The 10,998-nt window shown below is 36.1% G+C and overlaps 2 long non-coding RNA genes across 2 annotated transcripts; one reads left to right on the top strand and one right to left on the bottom strand.

Annotated features, from left to right (window-relative positions):
- The first annotated feature begins 5,256 nt into the window (after positions 1 to 5,256).
- On the top strand, positions 5,257 to 6,801 carry LOC148779738 (uncharacterized). The gene is made up of 2 exons (XR_016044919.1): positions 5,257 to 5,332; positions 6,477 to 6,801. It is a non-coding gene; the product is annotated as an uncharacterized LOC148779738 (long non-coding RNA).
- An 819-nt stretch (positions 6,802 to 7,620) lies between these two features.
- LOC148779737 (uncharacterized) lies at positions 7,621 to 9,550 on the bottom strand. Its single transcript, XR_016043639.1, has 2 exons — positions 9,301 to 9,550; positions 7,621 to 8,375 (listed from the first exon to the last, which is right to left on the bottom strand). It is a non-coding gene; the product is annotated as an uncharacterized LOC148779737 (long non-coding RNA).
- Positions 9,551 to 10,998: the final 1,448 nt, after the last annotated feature.

Raw genomic sequence — 10,998 nt, 5'->3', positions numbered from 1 at the left:
ACTTAGCCCTTAAAGGTTTTCGACCATACCGGATCTAATGGCAGTGGTCTCATAGCTGTTTGACACATCAAAAATAGAGGTCTAGTTACGGGGTCCGTTTCAGGGTACTAAAGGCTAATTTTTCCAAAATTGCTTCTTTGTCTGCGTTGCCTTAGACATGTTGGATTGCGACGAAACTTGGCAGGTTGCATTTTTAAGTGAAGATTATAACCCATTCTGGGGCAATTATGAGACTATCAAAAATTTCACTGTATGTTAGGGCTTTATTGACCGGCTTCTCTTTTATTCTGCATCGAGGACCCAAGGTGCTAAAAAATGTGTTCCAACAATGACATCATCAATATCAAATAGACTACGAGAGAGGGGTGTTTAGTGTTTTTAACAAAAGTAAATCCCACTTGTTTGATGTTGGAATATCAGATAGCGGAACAAAACTAGGGAAAAAAGGGCAGGCAAGGGGGTGATCTCCACGTAATTTTGGGAAAATGTAGAGCATACCATAATAATAGGGGGAAATGGTTCAGACGCTAAATTTTCTAATAATTACTGCCCTATAGGAGTTGAGACCTGAAATGTAACATCGACCTTTACTCACCACAAAAAGAAATTTGGAAGTTTTTACAAGCTGGCAGCTATAAAAACTTTCATTAAGATTAGTTAGGAAATTAGAGACCTAATAATATTTAAATCTATACATAACTTTTTCATAGTACTATGATACTATTAGCCAATATGTTTATGCCCATCACAATTGGATATCTAGAATAAGAGAGCTCGAAAGACCACAATCTCCAACACTAATCCTCCCACCTCTCTCTCTCTCTCTCTCTCTCTCTCTCTCTCTCCCCCACCTATTTCACTCCGTCAGTCTATGTCCCTCCCCCTCTCTCATACTCCATCTTTCTCACACCCTCATTCCCTCTCTTTCGGTACCTCCTCTCTCTTACACTCTCTATCTACCCATTCCTTCATTGAGTTTAGACAGCCTCCCCATTCTCTCTCTCTCTCTCTCTCTCTCTCTCTCTCTCCCCCTCCTATTTCACTCCCTCATTCTGTGTCCCTCCCCCTCTCTCTCATACTACATCTTTCTCATGCTCTCATTCCCTCTTTACCTCTATCTTTCCATACGTCTTCTCTCTTATACGCTCTCTATCTTACTCCATTCCTTTATTGAGTTTCTACAGCCTCCCCATTTTTTTTGGATTTGTCAACTCGCTAACTCACTTAGATTTAGAAAAGGGTGCTTATTTAAGACAAACATGGTAGTTCATAAAAACAACATTGGATTAGGATAAGTAAATCCATCCAAATTAGATACAAATATTTTTTAAAATATAACCTTAAACTCGGTCTTTTTAAAATGTTATATCTATGTGACTCTCTATCTTTTCTAATGTCATCTCTCTAAAGCCTAGAAAGCGAATTTGATTTATCTAATTAGAAAGATAGCTTACCTTAAGCTTGCTTTTATTTCAAGGATATATACCCTACCTTATATCTATGTATAGATTCCCTTTCTATTCTCGAAACACATATCCACCTCTTACTCGTGCCTTAAAAATGCAATATATATATATATATATATATATATATATATATATATATATAGAAAAAAGATATGGTGCACCATCTAGCATAGTTAACTTAACTAAAGATATGGTGCACAATCTCGCATAGTTAACTTAACTGCACCCAACGGTGATGACCTTGAATGGACCGTACGTATGGAATCGCCATAATTCAGTTTGGGCACATTTAATGCGGACTCTCTCTCTTCTTCCTCTCCCAGATAAATCGCAAGCTCGTATCCTATTACTCTTTCTCCTTGTTCTCTCTCCTCATGACTCTCTCTCTTACCTTCCCATAGAACTAGAGTATGCTCCTCCTCCTCTTCCTCCTCTCTCTCTCTCTCTCTTCGTTAGAAGCTGCTGCACCATATCCATCACCCAACGGAAGCTTCATCATCAGGTATGAACCTCTCTCACGAGCCACTATCTCTCTCTCTCTCTCAGCTCAGTTCTCTAGCTCTCTCTTTCTCACTCAGCTCGGTTCTCTCGCTCTCTCCCTCTCGCCGCCGAAGGGGTCTCTCTCCCTCTCTCTCTCTCTCTCGCCCCCCACAGGGTAGGAGTGGGTTGAGTTCGTATCGACGTGGAGCAACTACAACGTCCGGATCAGCTACTCGGCAAATCATCTGGCCCTCTATCTCTCTCCCCAGGGGTCTCTCTCTCCATCTCCCCCATAGGGGTATCTCTCTGTCTCGCTCTCTCTCTCTCTCTCTATAAATTTCTTATAACATAAAATGGAACACCTGCTATGATAGTTAGTGTTGTTTTGATATGTCAATTTCTCTATCAAGTGATGTAAATTGATGGTAATGGATAAAGGGTGATGTGGACATTTTTCTCCTCTAGGATTATTTATGTAAATCACATTTGTGTATGGTTGTTCTCAAGTACTTTTGAGTGAAAGCCAACATGACGTATTTTGATATCTATTATGTATATATTTCAAGAAATCAAAAATTGAAATTGATTATCAACGAGCTAGTTAAGTTTCTTTTATTGAAACTAATTATCATTAAATGAAGTACATGCAATGCTTGATGAAATTGTATCTTCATAGTAGAGAAACTTTCCAGTATAGTGTGACTTTTACAAAAATTTTAAAGAAAAGAGTATTAATGTTAGTGATATGCTTCCATTATTCATGACCAATTAATGTGGAACCTTAATTTTGAGTTATTAGAATGTGAACTTTGCGAATAAAATGAGTATTATATAGTTGTGGAGAAACTTCAATGTAAATTTACCCAAATGAAGTCAACAATTAAACTTTATGTGTAGCATTTATTAGTCATAAGTTCATATACAAATTTTGTTTTATGTAGGGTCATTCAAGTACCTAAGATGGACCTATCATTTCAGACAGTGTGTCATCTCCCATATTGTCAGATCAAGAAAACATAGGGGACACCATTGAACCTATCGAGCAAGATCTCATGCTTGCAACCTCCCTCAAGGTAGTCTATAAATACAAGAAGTAGGGAACATGGTTCCTCATCCAAGGGGTTTGAAATAGAAGAACTCCACATTGAAATGAAATTTGATTCTGAAGAATATGCATATGAGTTTTTGCCAGGCATATGCATTGGAACATGGGTTTGACATCCAAAGGGAAACTACACATAATAAGGATGAATAAAGAATAGATAAATAAAATTAATTGCTCTAGAGATGGGTTCTGTAGAGAAAAAGATGCCTTTGGTAAAAAGAATGTTCCTTAGTCAAGGTGGGAATGGCAAACTAAGTTAAGCATAAGATTAAATTCCAGTAATTAGTGGTCGTGACTAGGTTGTAAAGGATCACAACCACGAGCTTGTCACTCCAAGAAAATCTCAACTAATTCATTCACACCGAACAGTATCAAATATAATAAAGTCGATGATAAACTTTATGAGCTCTGTTATGGTGAAAGCTAGGCATATCCATGATATTTTATAGAGCACACTGGGGAGATTGATAATCTCCCATACTGACAAAAAGATATCGAAAACCAAATAGCAAACAACAAATAAAATTGAAAGGAGAAGATGGCAATCGTGCTATGCAATGGTTATGCGAAATGAATGAATCGAACCCTTCCTTTTTCTCTAGATTGAAATTAGATGAACCGGATCATAATATAAGTATGCTATGGGTAGATGTCATGTCAAGGGTGTCATACCACCACTTCTCTGATGTAGTGACTTTTATTACGACATGTAAAACAAACTTGTTGGCATGCCTTTTGCTCTTATACTTTGTGTGAATTACTATTTCAACACAACATTTTTTCGGATTCGCACTTATATTTGATGAGAAGGTGGAGTCGTTTGTATGAGTTTTTAAAAAGTAGCTAGAAGCAATGGGTAGTCGTCAATCAGATGTAATTATCACTGATCAGGACCTTGCATGCATCATTATTGTAAATGGCACATTCTTGCAAAGGTGAAAGAAAAATTGTGCCATGTATTGCATCGCATCCGACTTTTCCATAAATTTTTAAGAATGTGTATAACTAGCCCAACCGTGGAAGAGTTTGAGACAGCTTGGAAATCCCTTACTAAGAAATATGAGCTTTAACATAAATAGCTCATTAGAATATGTAGTTGTCAAATGCAATGGGTTGAATATAGCTCATGCATTCATAGCAGGTGTGTCAACGGCTCAAAGAAGTGAAGGCATAGCAAGTGTGTCAACGGCTCAAAGAAGTGAAGGCATAGCAGGTGTGTCAACGGCTCAAGGAAGTGAAGGCATGAATAAACATTTTAAGATGTACCCATCTTTCACAACAATCTTATATTCTTTGTTGGAAACTACTCTGAAAGTACATGAAAAGAAGATTTGCAAAATGAGGGAGAATGACTTAAAGAACATCACTACTACTTCTATTTTGATGACCAGTAGCTTTATAGACACACAAGTTTTGAATATCTATACTCACAAAACTCCTAAGTTTTTTTAAATAAGAAGTTACAGATTGGGTGAATTACAAGAATAAATCTATTGAAGACAACGATACAAAGTAGAACAAGGGTACGTGTTGTGGAATTCAATAGTCATAATCAAACTGCTTCTTGTACTGGTCACTTGTAAAATAGGCTATGCATTCTTTACAAGCATGTGCTTAGAATTGTTTTGGTGAATAATATTTTTAAGATCCCATGACATAACATAATGAATCAATGAAAAAAGTATGTGATGAAAAGGGTTGTAGCTTATGAAAGCAGCAAGCAAATTCAAGTTATTTCTGAACTAGCCCGGTCCATTCATTATAATGAGGTTTGTCAAATAGCCTGAAAATCGCAGAGCACGCCTTAAAAAGCATTGAACTACAGGAATTGACAATGTTTGATTTAGCCGTTACATGTGCAAAGGTTGATGCCAACATGGGGAGTAGGGTAGAATCATATGATGTTAACAAGACCCCCAATAACAGCACAAGAACTGAGAGTTGCCCTATTCAAAATACCCTTGAGACCTCACGGGTACGAACAAAGGGGCAACCTAGCCATACTAGATATAAATCTCAGTATGAGGAAGAGTCAGCAAAAGTGAAATTGAAGAACAGATATTCAAAAGTGCGCAGTTTTTAAAGAGAGTGGACATGACAAAAGCAACTATCCATCTTTCACTCATTCAGAGTATGCATGAATAATTGCTCCTTTTTTTACTCTTTGTGAATGTAACATGAATTTCTTAAATATTTACGATGCTTTTTCTTCTTACATGTTAAATGACACTATGATAGCCATGGATGGGACCTGTGAAGACGTGGAGCAGGTCTAGTAGAGGTGATGAATCAACTAATGTCGTTGTTCAACTAATGCATTTGCTATTTCATTGTGTTATATTGTGTTGAATGTCTAATATGGTTCATGACTTCAAATTTCTTCTCTAGTTATGTGATGACCTTCTATTTAACTTGACATTCTGTTTCTTAATTTCATAGGTGTTTGTTTCCTTTCTGAATTTACATTTCTTAAGTCCATATTCTGAAAAAGGCTTGTACATGTATCTGTAAAAAAATTGAATTTGTTGCTACAAACAGTAAAAAAATAAACATCGTGGTTTATACCATTTTAACAGTCTACTGCAAACTGCAACATATGAAGATTTCCCCATTTTTTGAATTCTTTTAACCTACACATTTATCTCAGCAATTTAATGGTATTCATGCGGTCAATCTTAAGCCTATGTAGGTGCGCAGGTTGGTTGTTCTGTAAAAAGATTTAGGATCCTTCCAACCCCTTTTTTTGTATTTGATTGAAAAAGGAGAAGAAAGATCGCCATATTTATCATTTCAAAACCGATGATAACTAAATTATGACTCATGATCTGTTCCCGGAGTCATTGTGTTATGAATTTATACAAACTTTGGAACTGAGTTTTTGGTTTCCTTTAGCTATCCATGTTAACAATCGATCTATTGACAGCCTCAATTTTTGCATCAATCTCTGTTAAATGAAGCTCCAAGGCCAAATTTCAAGCCCAAAGTCGAGACCTTGGAAAGGTGTTCCTCTATGTATGCTTCTATATCACATATTCCTCCATGTCCTAAAACTAAAGAATTCCTCCATCTTTCCTAAAACTAAAGAATTCCTCCATCTTTCTCATGCATGCATTTTTTTATGATTAAAAGACCCCTACATATCCAACAGCCAAGAGTTCCTACTATGCATGTGGAGACTGATCTGTGCCATCAGCTAGGATAAGTCTTTCTTTAAAATAAAATTTATGGAATTACGGATGACATGGTCCTGAGGTGATCTTCGAATCTATAATATGCAATTAGTTTCTTCTCTAGTTGGAGATTCAATGGAATGCAATCCTTGAGAGTTAATTTTCTTGCATTGGTTTCACTTAAACAATTTTTTTTTTTTTAAGGAACTTACAAGGGTTAAAAACTATATAATATGTTGCCAAAATTTACTACAGATTAGTGGTTCATGAAGACTGAGGAATTATGCATAAATGGGTTCAGCCAAGGATGAGATTGTTTTGAGGAGAGGAAGATTCGGCCATGGTGCTAGTAAATGAAGAGGTGTTTGTTGAACATGTATAGGCTTTGAGCCAAGGGGACCCCTGTGTCTTCCCATCTGTGATTGATATCAGGTTGGGGTCCCTATTTTGTGTAGAAGTTGTACAGAAATCCATGCAACTATATTGGGTTGATGGAAATTAATGCATTTTGTGTAGAAGTTGTACAAAAATCCATGCTACTGAATTGGGTTGATGGAAATTGAATTGCTTTTAAAGAGTGCAGAAAACGTCTCTCTCTCTCTCTCTTTGCATTTGATTTCAAAATTGCATGAGAAGCATACCTGCACTTTGGCCCCCATTGGCTTTATGTCAAAAAAATCACACCTTGGTATATTACCACCCTTTTAATGTAGTTGTGAAAAATCAATGTATGCTAAGGGGAGAGAGAATGCAAAGGGGTAACGATTAGTGTTAGGTTGGGGCTCTGTGATAAAAAATACAGTTGTGCTACAAAATCTCATTAGAAAATGTAGTTATAAAATCAGAAACTCATATGATGGTTTGAAAATTTATTTCATCATTATGAACTTTGCCCCAGGTTAACCCTTTTCATAATACGCATGCTCATACACATTTTGAAGAAAGAGAGAGAGAGAGGTGATTTGATTCATGACTTGAACCAGACCTACTGTGCAGTTGAGATGAGCCTAATACTCAGCAAAATAAAAACCCTATCATGCATAGGCAGATGATCAACAACTGAAACAAGTGATAGAGAGACCCACAAACCACTTTATGAAAGCCTTGAAGAAATCAAAGAGACAAAACTCAAGACATGGATCTATGAAACATTAGGAGCAGAGAGGTAAATTACATTCTAAGCCCTAGAAGAATGCAAAATTTGAGAGTATGAATTGAAAGAAATAATGAAGAAACATTTATTAGCAGCAAAGTAACAAAACCCATATGCCACCTTTCATCAAAAGGCCTTTATTCATTCTCAATATACAAAAATTTAACAGGGTAGGTGTTAGAAGCTTGGGATCCCAAAATTTGGGACCTACCTTAAATTCAAGAATCTACTTCTACCCAGAACTAGTAAAACAATAGAACTTTATTCTAACCTTTCATCAGTTTCTGATAAAAACACTATATTGCAGTTTATGCATCTCCAATAATCGCCCCCTCTTCCACACCTCCACAAGCTGCTCTTCTTCTCCCACTAGTATAAGCAACCTGAGCCCTAACACTTTTGGCTGATATCATCATACATCTTAACCAATGCTTCAGAAAAACTTCTTAGGCAATCAAAGACTTGGGTCAACCCAGCATTATTAGGCAGCTAATTCAGAATGAGAAATGAAAAGAACAATATATAATAACAGTGCCTTTGATCCCAAAAAAAGTACACGAAATAACTCGAGGCAAAAAAACAATACACATTGCTTCTTTTTTTTATGCAAAATGTAATTCATTTACTGTTAAGGTAGAGAAGTATACCTTACTCCTTTTTTATAAGGAGAAAGAAATATACAACAAGAATCACTAAACTCAGAGCCAATATGACTATGATTATACGTTTCTCGGAATTCCCTTGGGAAATCAAATGTTGTTAATTCTCTAATACCTTGATCAATGACTTGAAGTTAGATGTGGCTCTAATATATTGCAGTCTTGAGAGTATGGGAGATGCATATCAACTAATTGCCATGATTTGCACTTATAGTACCTCCTGTTCGGGTTTTGTTCGCTTCTAGACATGTGCATCCCACATGTCTGGCCACAACCTCTGCAAAGTTTGACTGGATATGCCATGGTGGTGCTTGCTTGTGGATGAACTTGCTATCTGTCCACCTACGCCCAAGTAAAACACAATTTTGTGAATGCCACTATCACACAATCATCAAAAGCAAGAGCCCAATAACTATTCATATCACTTAACATCCAATACAAAAGCATCGGAACTCACAAAACATGGTTATTATATCTGCATTGACCAATACTCTCTTAGCATAACATGTTTTGTTCTAGAGAAAGATAAAGCAAGTAATTCTGACAACAATTATGTTCTCAAATAGTAGAAATTGTGCACTAGAATCTGCTTTCATTTACAAGTAGGTCAGTCACTCTATTTTAATAAACTAAAGCATGGTTCAAGTTCAATTGCAAGTAGGCCAGCAAATACGAGGAAAGCTTACACGACATTCCCAGATCTAATAACAATCATACCCACCATGTAATTGTTACTTAAGTGATACTTTCTGGCTTGGTAAATTGGGATATGAATCTTGATACTAATTTTGATATCTTTAAATACTTCATGGTACATAACCTCATTGTTTTCTTAAATATATATCCACAGTAGAGAACTAACATGGCATCTTTTGAATTGTATGAAACTAGCAAAATTAATATTATCATGTTAAAACCAAGACAGAAGGAAAAGATGGTTAAAATGGATGAGAGAGCCCAAGAAAGTTCACATAAAATGGTAGTTGGAGAGGAACTCGAAATTACAAATTACACAAATAAATTGGCATTATCAAAATATGAACCCCAGCCTTCTACCATAACTTTTCACATTGCAATGGCAGGCTGAAAGCCTACCAAGTATAGACTAAGAACAAAAGCATGCAAATATGTATGATTGATCCGTGTGCACATTGCACTTACATATCAGAGGCCAAGTCAAGAAAGAAATGATGAAAGGAAAAAAATTAAGTGCAAAAATCATTTCAATAAACCAATATATACAACACAAACTGCTGCCATAATATACATTTACGTTGCCGATTGCCGAGGCCTGCTGCCATAAAAATAAGAATTAAAGATTAAATGGCATTATCACAACAAAGCCCTGTAGTATTCAATTTCATTACAAAACAAAAAACCTACTCAATTTCATTGTTTAGAAGAACAATATGAAACATATAAAGAGAGAGAGAAAAGAGGTCCTGTGGGGGCAGGAGTGAGAAAAAGACCCATGTGGAGGCGAGAGAGAGAGAGAGACTCCTGTGGGGGCGAGAGAGATGTACCCAAATTGATTATAGGAGACTCCATGAACACATTCCATTTGACGATTGTAGCTCATCACCGTTGGCCGCAATTAAGCTAACTAAGAGAGATGGCACACCCATCGTTTTCCTAATTGTAATACTACAGGGAAATGACCTTATGAGACCCTCTCACACCCACGTAGACTTTAAATGATCATTATTAAATTTGACACAGATATCTAGAAAAGTTAAATATCATACACATCTAAAAATGTTTTTAAAGATTTATACCAAATTTAATGGTGATTCTTTGGAATCTTACACACATGGGTGTGGGAGGGTCTCATAGGATCATTACTCAATAATATAAACAAAAAATATTTTCATATCTCTTATTTTTATATGAGTAAAGATCACCTTCTTACACCGATATGTGTAGGACTCCAAAGAATCACCATTAAATTTGACACAAATCTCTAAAAAAGTTATCACAGATCTCTAAAAAAAATTATCACATAGGTGCGGGACTTGAGATCTGTGTCGAATTTAATGATAATCATTTGGGATCCTACACAAATAGATGTGGGAGGGTCTCAGAAGGTCATTTCCTTTTTTATATCTTAATAAACTTAAGGTTTGAAGAAATATTTTCCAACCATCTCCTACTTTAAACCTATTTTTTAACCTAAACAAATGTGAGAAGGACATGCTCTTTTTAAACACAATCTCTTTTCTCTCCTCATTTATATACCCCAAACTTCAATCTTTCTCTCTATTATTGCATGTTTCATTTTTTCTCCTCTCAATTTATCCAAACACCTTTCTCTCTCCCCTCCCAGTATCCTCTCACCACCAAGCATCTCTCTCTTTATGTATTTATCCAAATATATCTCTCTCTCCTCCCGATAACCTCTCACCTCCAAACACCTCTCTCTTCCTGTGTTTATCTAAACACCTATCTTCCTTTCCGTATATTTACTATGTACTTGAGAAGAGAGAGAGTGAGAGGAGTAATAGGAAGTTGAGGGAAAGAGGGAGGAGAGAGAATAAAAGGTTAGAGATGGGAAAGAGAGAGAGAGAGGGTGTAAGGAGAGAGGATAGCTTTTAGAAAAAGCATGCCTTTTCATATTTATTTGGCCTAAAAAAATAGGTTTAAAATAGCTCAGGGGGTTAGAAGAAATAAAAATTACAATTTTTATTCTTCAAGATATCTTTTAAAACCTTTGGTCTATTGTAAAAAGAAACCTAAAAATAAAAGGTATCGAGATATTTTCCCTAATATAAATTATTTTAAAAAACAGGGTCGGGTCTACGTATACTCGAATTCGACCTGAATTACTATTTAGATCAATTTTTTGTCCAAAACTTAGATCCATACCCAGACTCGAATAAGATCTGAATTTCAAGTTTCATATCCGGACTAGGTAAATTCTCAGCCCTACTTGCCGATCATGTCGTTCCAAACCTGAATAAAGGAGGAG

This window comes from Amborella trichopoda, chromosome 11 (assembly GCF_054954075.1).
Source record: "Amborella trichopoda isolate Santa Cruz 75 chromosome 11, AtrichopodaSantaCruz75HAP2 v2.0, whole genome shotgun sequence".
In the NCBI taxonomy this organism is placed as follows: domain Eukaryota; kingdom Viridiplantae; phylum Streptophyta; class Magnoliopsida; order Amborellales; family Amborellaceae; genus Amborella; species Amborella trichopoda.
This window is presented reverse-complemented; position numbering and strand designations above follow the sequence as displayed.